Source organism: Apostichopus japonicus, chromosome 19 (assembly GCF_037975245.1).
Source record: "Apostichopus japonicus isolate 1M-3 chromosome 19, ASM3797524v1, whole genome shotgun sequence".
In the NCBI taxonomy this organism is placed as follows: Eukaryota; Metazoa; Echinodermata; class Holothuroidea; order Aspidochirotida; family Stichopodidae; genus Apostichopus; species Apostichopus japonicus.
The window spans coordinates 10,499,402-10,508,638 of NC_092579.1; the positions used below are offsets into that span (position 1 = coordinate 10,499,402).

Genomic DNA, 9,237 nt, shown 5'->3' on the forward strand with positions numbered 1-9,237 from the left:
TGCACCAAGTCGGTAAAGGAATGACCCCAGGGCCTCAGACATAGGCCTATAGCAGGGGTGGGCAACCTTTTTGAATGAATGGGCCAGATTCTATGAGTGAAAGATTGACAGGGCCGCACCTAACCAACGACCTGCTGTTGATTTCAAACATTTGCTTCCAAGGACGTTCAAGCATATTGGTGTGCACTAATCTGTATTCACAAAAGCATAATGTCAATACAGTCCAGTTGATAATAAATGGTGATAATAGCATCATTAGTGTAGATAAATTCTAAGCAGCTATAGTCGTTTTTTTTGTGATGATGTAAAATAGATATATTTTTTCCTTTTTTTTGAGACATCTCATGGGGCGGCAAAAAATCACTGGCGGGCCGCATGTGGCCCGCGGGCCGTAGGTTGCCCACCCCTGGCCTATAGGAACGATGTCCCAAAATGTCCCCGGACATAAAGGCGAAGGAAGCTACCCGCCGCGACTGCATGCGAGTTTCTCGACTTGCCGTTCTGGTAGTCATACCACAAAATGGTGCATTTCTTCATACGCCATTATAAATAAGTTAAATAACCACCTAATTAGGCACAGCCCAGATCCGAGTTCGTATAGTGAGCTTAGCGCAAATTTGACTAAAAGTCTTCATACGCCAGCATGTTAAACCACCAATGAATTTTAATGCCACCCATGACACACTTCCAATGGGACTGTGTCAGTTTAAATGTTTTGCTAGGTCTACGAGAATACATTTCTATCAAATTTGAAACAATGATAGCAAGACAAATCACTTTAATTATGTTTTCAGGACTTCACACATGCGCAAGTTACCTCGATTGCTAGGTGGATCTACATCTGGTAATCGGGTGAATTCTGTTTGAAGCGTACTATGTAACCACCGTGTACACAGGGATGTAGCTAAGGCCTTATGATTGGGGAGGGGGGGGGTGTAGTGGCTGAAAAATCCAACTGGATGGGTTTTGAAGCCAGAAAATTCTGACTGCTGCTTTGTACCCCCCCCCCACCCTCGCGCTACTTGTCAACGATACGGTCAGTGCCGTCAGATACCCAATCTTTCGCGACTGCACTTTTGTTCCGAACGTTTTTTGCGATACATTTGTACGCACTGGCACTCATTTCACAAACTTATTAGCCCCACCACCCCCACCCCCCAACCACGTATTTTTGTGAAATTCGGGCAATATGCTTATAACTTTTCAGGCACCTACTGGAAAAGAAAGATAATTTGCAATGTGTTTTTCAGTCTTTAAACTTACATAAATATTACCATTAATATTGTAACGACTTCCTCAATAATTCTAACCAATATGGAAGGGTAATAAGGCGGAAAATGATGGTATGTTATTTGCATGCGATGTTAAAACCGACGCATGTCTATATGATATGCACATTAACATGTGAATAAATTTTGGATATATTTTCCGGCAGGTCGTTACAACCCAACCCCCCCCCCCCTCCCCCCGCCATATCAAATTGGGCTTCTACGCCTATGACGGTAGTTCTATTAGGCATTTGTTTTTTTGTGGAGTAAACTCCGGTATCACAGAGCAGCAAGGTAACATCGGATGCGCTGCCACGGAATATGCTCCCTATTTCATTTCCCCAATATTAGGGAACGGGCACCGTCTTTGAAACACCGTCTACAACTAAACAACAACTATTTAAAAGCTTTGGCTCTAACTATGAAGTGCTGTCTCTTATGATAATGACGGAGCGCACTAGTTTTCTACTGGAATCGCCTGAAGATGCGGCGTCTGTAATCCAAGGAACCAACGAACTTCTCTGTTAACTCCTCAGGCTTCAACTTGGCTAGACGTTCGCGGTGAATATGGCCCACCATCACATGGTTCAGCCTCTGTTGAGTCATGGTGTTCCGTAGCCATGTCTTCAAACGCCTCAAAGCACTAAAAGATCTCTCGGCTTCCATCGAACTGGCGGAGGGGACGAGGAGCAACCGCAAGAGAGCTTCGACTTAACCAAACATAGCCCGTACCGCTGGATTCATCGACTTGAATATTTGTCTATACCCTTTAACCGACGACGACTGGAACTGGCCTCGAAAGAAAGGCAGACTAAGCTTAAGATTGTCGGAGAGCTCAGGATACCAACTCACCAGATCTGGATGGAATTCTCTATTCAGCAACATTGAGTGATATTCGATGATATGAATCCTCAGATGTATAAGCCCTAACCAAATAGACACTACTCTTTCTCCAAATGTGTAGGGGGACATTTGATATTGTGTCCCTCACCCATCGAAATGTGAGGGGGCGTGTCCCCCCGTCCCCCCTGGATTACGCCCATAAGTGGAGGACAGAAGAAGTACAATTGGTTATTGTTTTAGTTTGACTGGGGATGGTCCACTTGTTTCATGGAAATCTAAGAGGCAACCCACAGTTGCATTATCCAATTGTGAGGCTGAATACATGGCATCGGCAGCTACAACACAAGGAAGTTTTTTCTTAACTCAGTTGTTGAATGGTATGGACAAGAAAAGTTATGACTGTACTAATATTCTTGGAGATAACCAAGGTACTATCTCATTGAGTAAAGATCCTGTACAAAGATCAAAACACATTGACGCTAAGTATCATATTATTCCTACAATGGTCAATGAGGGTTAGGTTAACATTATACATTGCCCAACAGAGGACATGGTTGCAGATAATTCTACAAAACCAGCAACAAACTCAAAGATCAACAAGTTCAAGCGATTCCTGGTTGGTAACTGATGTATTTAACATTGAACACTCTGAACACAAGAAGTTACTTTATATGCATATTGCTGTAAAGTAATTTTCATACCATGATGTTTATTATTATGAGAGCAAGTGGGGGTGTTAGTTCTGTGCTCCCAAGCCACGTGTTTTTGTCACACTAGTAACGTTAAAATATACACAAGTTCGGTGGTTGATTCTATCGGAGCAATAAGAGTTTAGTCGTTTCTGTGTCACTTCTAAATCTTTTAAAATCGCCGCACTTTCGATGTAACGATGCAGATCAAACAATTAGCTAAATTTAGCCTATAGCCTATTACAAGCCTACAGTTGGCCACTGCGTAATAAAATACAGGAGTGTCACGAACCGTATGTACAACGACGACGACATCGTCATCCTTTATTTGATACGTCATACGTCATAAGTTGTTGCACAAACAGCATGTTATGAAGCTATAAGCTAGCAATCGTACGTGATACGCGCTTTCTATAAATAATTATTACACGGCTAAATACACTGCGATAACGATCTTTGTTTTTAGGCCACTGCACATCTTGCTGTCTTACAAAATATGAAAGTTTATATTGCCCATCAGTTAAATTCGTCAAATGTATTAAAGTCCAGACATTGGACAATAAACAAAAATCATCCTGGAAAAATTGTTAATAAGCACTATGTTTGTCTTTCTGATATAATATGTAAATGAATTCAAAAAGGAAACAAAATCTGCTGATAATATGATAATGATGAAACTGGTAAAACGTTGCACCAGATCGCATCTAAGGACCTTCAATTGTTAAAAAATTTCTGAAAGGGGACACCCTTACACCCGTCCCCCATATTAATCGCAAACTGTGCCCCCCCCCTTGCAATTTCCTGGTTACGTTGCTGTAAGGTTGTGATTATAACTAGTACTTATGCATTTTTGTATTTGGTTGACTGGGCCATGGGTGACCCTACACGCCCTGTATCCGCGCATGATTGTGTAAAAACACTCTGCAGCCTATGCGAAACAACATAAGGCAATGTTCGTCAGAATAGTCTTTATCTCCCTTTGGTTCTTTTGTGTACTAGGGCAACTTATGTCGACTAGACAACAATGTAATGTCATATTGAAGTATGCTGTTCAATAAATCTGGCATGATTTGCTTGTAACCTGAAAGGGGGAAAAGGTAATTTTCGTCTTTACTGATGTAAACTCACGGTGAGGCTATTGAATGAGCAAACCAGCATAAGCAATCAAAACAAATTTGCAAAGTACTTTGTTTATGTATCTTCACTGTAAGGATTCATTAAAAGAGGTAGCGAAATTGAAAGGTGCATGTTTAGTAATGTAATACCCATTAAAAGAAATGAAAATGAAAAGTATAGTTATCTTTTACTGAAGCAATGGAGTGAAAAGTAGTTATCTTTTACTGACGCAATGGAGTGAAAAGTAGTTATCTTTTACTGACGCAATGGAGTGAAAAGTAGTTATCTTTTACTGACGCAATGGAGGAAGTGTAAGTGAAATGAATTCTTTGTATGTATTGCAATTATCACAGATGTTTATGTTATCTTTAGCTAAATCACATTAGGATATGTGTCGAAAACATGTTTCAGTTCTAACTATGATTTGGCCAAAAATACATTCCTTGGATAAAAAACTGTAAGATGTTATTCCCAGACGACGAAGAGGGCTTAATTAAATGATTTTTTTTCCAATATCTGACCATGTTAGTATATTTGGGAATTATACAGACCCCAATTGGGTGACATAATGTTTGATATACTTTAAATATATTAATAAAAGTTTGCGGTTCACATAAAGTCTGTCAGCCGCATTCTTTGATGTCGTATCGGAAAAGTTTTCCTGTTCAGCTACGCACAAATATGTTTATATGGAACTGACAAACACCCCAATTAGGCTAACACCGACACAAGTGAAGACTTCGGAAGGTTGAAAACAACTTTTGATCGAAACAAATTTTTCAGATGCCACTTACGAGACTCCGTAGAATATTGAAAGCAGTTTTCAGCTCACAACGTAAAGACTTTAATTAATTGCCGCATGCAGGAGCCTTAATAAGGAGGGGTGTCTGTACTTACCGTATACAAAAGGCTAAGAAGAAACACGTCGCCAGTGCAACGATGATTTTTGGTACATTAATCATGGCGGGCATATTGTTCTTTATTGGAACACTTGCCTTACAGCCATCAGAGGCATCGGGTAAGCAAAAATATTTGTGTTCATAATATCTTTTTGATTTATGTACTGTATAGTGAACGTTTTGGAACGCGTCTGTGTTATGTCGATGTTAACGAGTTTCTACCGAAGTCATTTCTCTTCTAGTTTCTTCACATGGACGCATCACCAAAAGGCAGGCAGTGAATACAAGGTTGGCAACAGTTGGCTTCTCCACCAACATTACATGTTCCTTTAATTCATCTTCCAGTGAGTATGTACTAACTTGGAAGAAAGATGGGAACATAATAACGTTTCACGATCCACATGAATCGTTACATGTGTCCGATACCCAGGGACAACGATTCTACACCATAACACCCCTGAAGCGAACTGCAACGCTGCACATTAAGAATGTTACTTTCAACGATGCTGGTGATTATGTCTGTAAAAAAACTCCCACAGTAGCAGGAAATTCGGAGGTATGCGGTTGGGTAATAATTGTTCAAGGTATGTCGCACTGCTTTCATATTTCTAAACTAAACATTTGTAGTCTTAAGCCTCTGTAGAAGATTCTCTTAGGATCGAAACGTCAGGCCCTCTAACTTTTACACACTTGTAGTCTTGTCAAAAACTTGACGTAACAGGTGACCCGTACCATGATATGGTTTCTAAAATACTAGAAATAAGGCATATTTTTTATTCAAACCAACTTACATGGCTAACAAAATCTGTTAATGATATTGTTAACATTTTTCCTGTTGTTGAGAAGAAGAAAACAATGCCACAGCATAAAAGTTAAGTGATGCTGTATATGAAACAAAAGATATCCATTATATTTCTTATCGTTGTTACTGCAGGTACGACTACTGTAGTGTGGAAACCTCCAAGCCCGTCAACTACATCAATTATTGTAGAACGTTATACTTGTGTCAACATAACGTGTATTTCTGAAGGATATCCACCTGTTAATGTTACATTACAGAAGTATACTGAGTACTCAAACAAGCCATGGGTGAACACAGACTTAGTTCCACGAATAAAGCTGGAGGGGAATCAAACAACATGGTATTTTGTTTATAACTTGACAGGTGCGACATTTGACAGATTAAGATGTTTCGCTGATAACAGCTTTACCAAGCACACACAAGACCAAGGATTTCTTGTGGAAACAGAAAGTAAGTAATATAAGTTAGGAAAACAACTTGGCCTAAGCATATATGAATCAAGCAAAGTTTCTTATTTAACAAGACAAAAACTTACATATGGACCTTATTATAATTTTTTTAATGCTATTAGAAAAGAAAATATGCTTTAGACGACCTTTAAATCTAACGTTGTTGTCAATAATACGGATAGGGATATAGAAACGCTTCGGCCTACAAAAGGCGAAACCGTTGTACAAAAGGTAACAGTGTAGCCAGGCGAGAGACAATAATAAGTTTCTATATATGTTTATATACATAGTGTGACCGCATATAAAGCGAGAGGGGCTGGAAGTTTTTTCACTGTTCTTGATTTTCCTACTCATTACGATTTCAATTTATATATATATATATATATATATAGCCTATATATATATATATACGTTAATTTCAAATGGATAGGCTGCGTCAACCAATTCAAGGTTACAGTACAACAACATATGAAATGCAGACACGACACGAGAATTAACGTTTCTCAATTTGTATTAATCTCCTTAACTGATTTCTCAAGCATTAATTATACATTGTGACGTAAGTACACGCAATGCCATAGGCCTACTTTCTCAAAACAAAGAACACTGCTGAGATAATTAGGAAGGCGCTATAAACGTATTCTTCACGTATACACAAAATGTGGGAAACCACAATTAATCTACCACTGTTGGGGTAAAGGGCCGACGTTTACATTATACCTTCAGATTGTCCAGGTTCCCCTGTGTTCGTATACTTTAAAATATGTGCCAACAATACATCAATGGCTAGTACTACCGACACTCAGCAACGTCTCCACGAAAAGGGCATAAACGTTTACAGTAACTTTATAGGGAACCCTTCACTCTTATATGTATAGCATATGTACCAACAACATATCAATGGTTGACCGTCGGTTCACCATTTTCTGTTCATAGAATAACATTTACGCTGACACTTAACCCATTGGAAGTCATGTCCCCCATGGTATGCATACAAAATCATAGTGCTAACAATACATTGATGTCTGGCAGTTAGTTCGCAACCACCCTAGCGCAAGGACAGCATCAACGCGTACGATAATTCAATCGGTAGTCCTCCACTGTGTGTACATATACGTAACATATGCGCTAGCGATCACATCCCCGCACGGATTGTACTTTGGCGGTAACATAGTTCACCCCTTCGTCTACCACAGCAATAATAAGACCCGGTCCACTGCGTCCGTCCGTTGTGAATGAAATTATTAGAAAATACAGAATTCATCTATTATAATTATGATTAAAAGTTTGTTGAGATCATTCACGAAATGCGAAAAGTTTATTTAACGAAATAAAGTAATGCGGTTCCAATAAAATAAATCGATAGCTGTCGGATAGGAACGATTCCCAACTCGATGAGAATTATCCGATCGAAAATGCTAAGGCGATTAATGTAGTCGATTAACGTAGCTGGTAGCGCGTCGTGTTGAGCGGTCAAGTCGAAGTGGTGTAAGTTCGAACTAGCGATACTACAAAGACAATTAAGGGCGCCAACAATTGACGGAAACAGTTTAGTTGTTTTAAATTATGTCGCTTCATAAGCCCCTCGAAGATCACTGACCGAGATCACCGACAACGAAAGAAAAGGGGAGTGATCGATAACACAAAATGAATATACAACAAATAAAGAAAGTCGCTCACATTTTATTTTTTTAACGACGCTTAAGCAACCACAAATGTGAGAGAAGCCCGCAAGGGTGGCTTCCATTTCAACATTGTAACTCAAATTTGGAATCTTTTCAATTTAGAAAGTCATTTCAGGTTGGAAAATCGTAGATTGCTCTTGGATGAAAAACCCACCTTACTATGACCCGGCCAGGTGTCGAACCCGGAACCTCCCGAATACAAAGACTCATTGTTTCAAATGCCACCGCCTTTATCCACTCTTCTACCGAAGTCATTTCTCTTCTAGTTTCTTCACATGGACGCATCACCAAAAGGCAGGCAGTGAATACAAGGTTGGCAACAGTTGGCTTCTCCACCAACATTACATGTTCCTTTAATTCATCTTCCAGTGAGTATGTACTAACTTGGAAGAAAGATGGGAACATAATAACGTTTCACGATCCACATGAATCGTTACATGTGTCCGATACCCAGGGACAACGATTCTACACCATAACACCCCTGAAGCGAACTGCAACGCTGCACATTAAGAATGTTACTTTCAACGATGCTGGTGATTATGTCTGTAAAAAAACTTCCACAGTAGCAGGAAATTCGGAGGTATGCGGTTGGGTAATAATTGTTCAAGGTATGTCGCACTGCTTTCATATTTCTAAACTAAACATTTGTAGTCTTAAGCCTCTGTAGAAGATTCTCTTAGGATCGAAACGTCAGGCCCTCTAACTTTTACACACTTGTAGTCTTGTCAAAAACTTGACGTAACAGGTGACCCGTACCATGATATGGTTTCTAAAATACTAGAAATAAGGCATATTTTTTATTCAAACCAACTTACATGGCTAACAAAATCTGTTAATGATATTGTTAACATTTTCCCTGTTGTTGAGAAGAAGAAAACAATGCCACAGCATAAAAGTTAAGTGATGCTGTATATGAAACAAAAGATATCCATTATATTTCTTATCGTTGTTACTGCAGGTACGACTACTGTAGTGTGGAAACCTCCAAGCCCGTCAATTACATCAATTATTGTAGAACGTTATACTTGTGTCAACATAACGTGTATTTCTGAAGGATATCCACCTGTTAATGTTACATTACAGAAGTATACTGATTACTCAAACAAGCCATGGATGAACACAGACTTAGTTCCACGAATAAAGCTGGAGGGGAATCAAACAACATGGTATTTTGTTTATAACTTGACAGGTGCGACATTTGACAGATTAAGATGTTTCGCTGATAACAGCTTTACCAAGCACACACAAGACCAAGGATTTCTTGTGGAAACAGAAAGTAAGTAATATAAGTTAGGAAAACAACTTGGCCTAAGCATATATGAATCAAGCAAAGTTTCTTATTTAACAAGACAAAAACTTACATATGGACCTTATTATAATTTTTTTTAATGCTATTAGAAAAGAAAATATGCTTTAGACGACCTTTGAATCTAACGTTGTTGTCAATAATACGGATAGGGATATAGAAACGCTTCGGCCTACAAAA

General features: G+C 39.1%; 1 long non-coding RNA gene across 2 annotated transcripts; it reads left to right on the top strand.

Annotated features, from left to right (window-relative positions):
- Positions 1 to 4,586: 4,586 nt before the first annotated feature.
- LOC139959670 (uncharacterized) lies at positions 4,587 to 9,027 on the top strand. Of its 2 annotated transcripts, none has more exons than XR_011790199.1 (5): positions 4,587 to 4,934; positions 5,058 to 5,399; positions 5,750 to 6,067; positions 7,854 to 8,359; positions 8,710 to 9,027. It is a non-coding gene; the product is annotated as an uncharacterized lncRNA (long non-coding RNA). The 2 variants fall into 2 exon arrangements; XR_011790200.1 differs by having other exon boundaries at positions 4,591 to 4,934; positions 8,046 to 8,359.
- Positions 9,028 to 9,237: the final 210 nt, after the last annotated feature.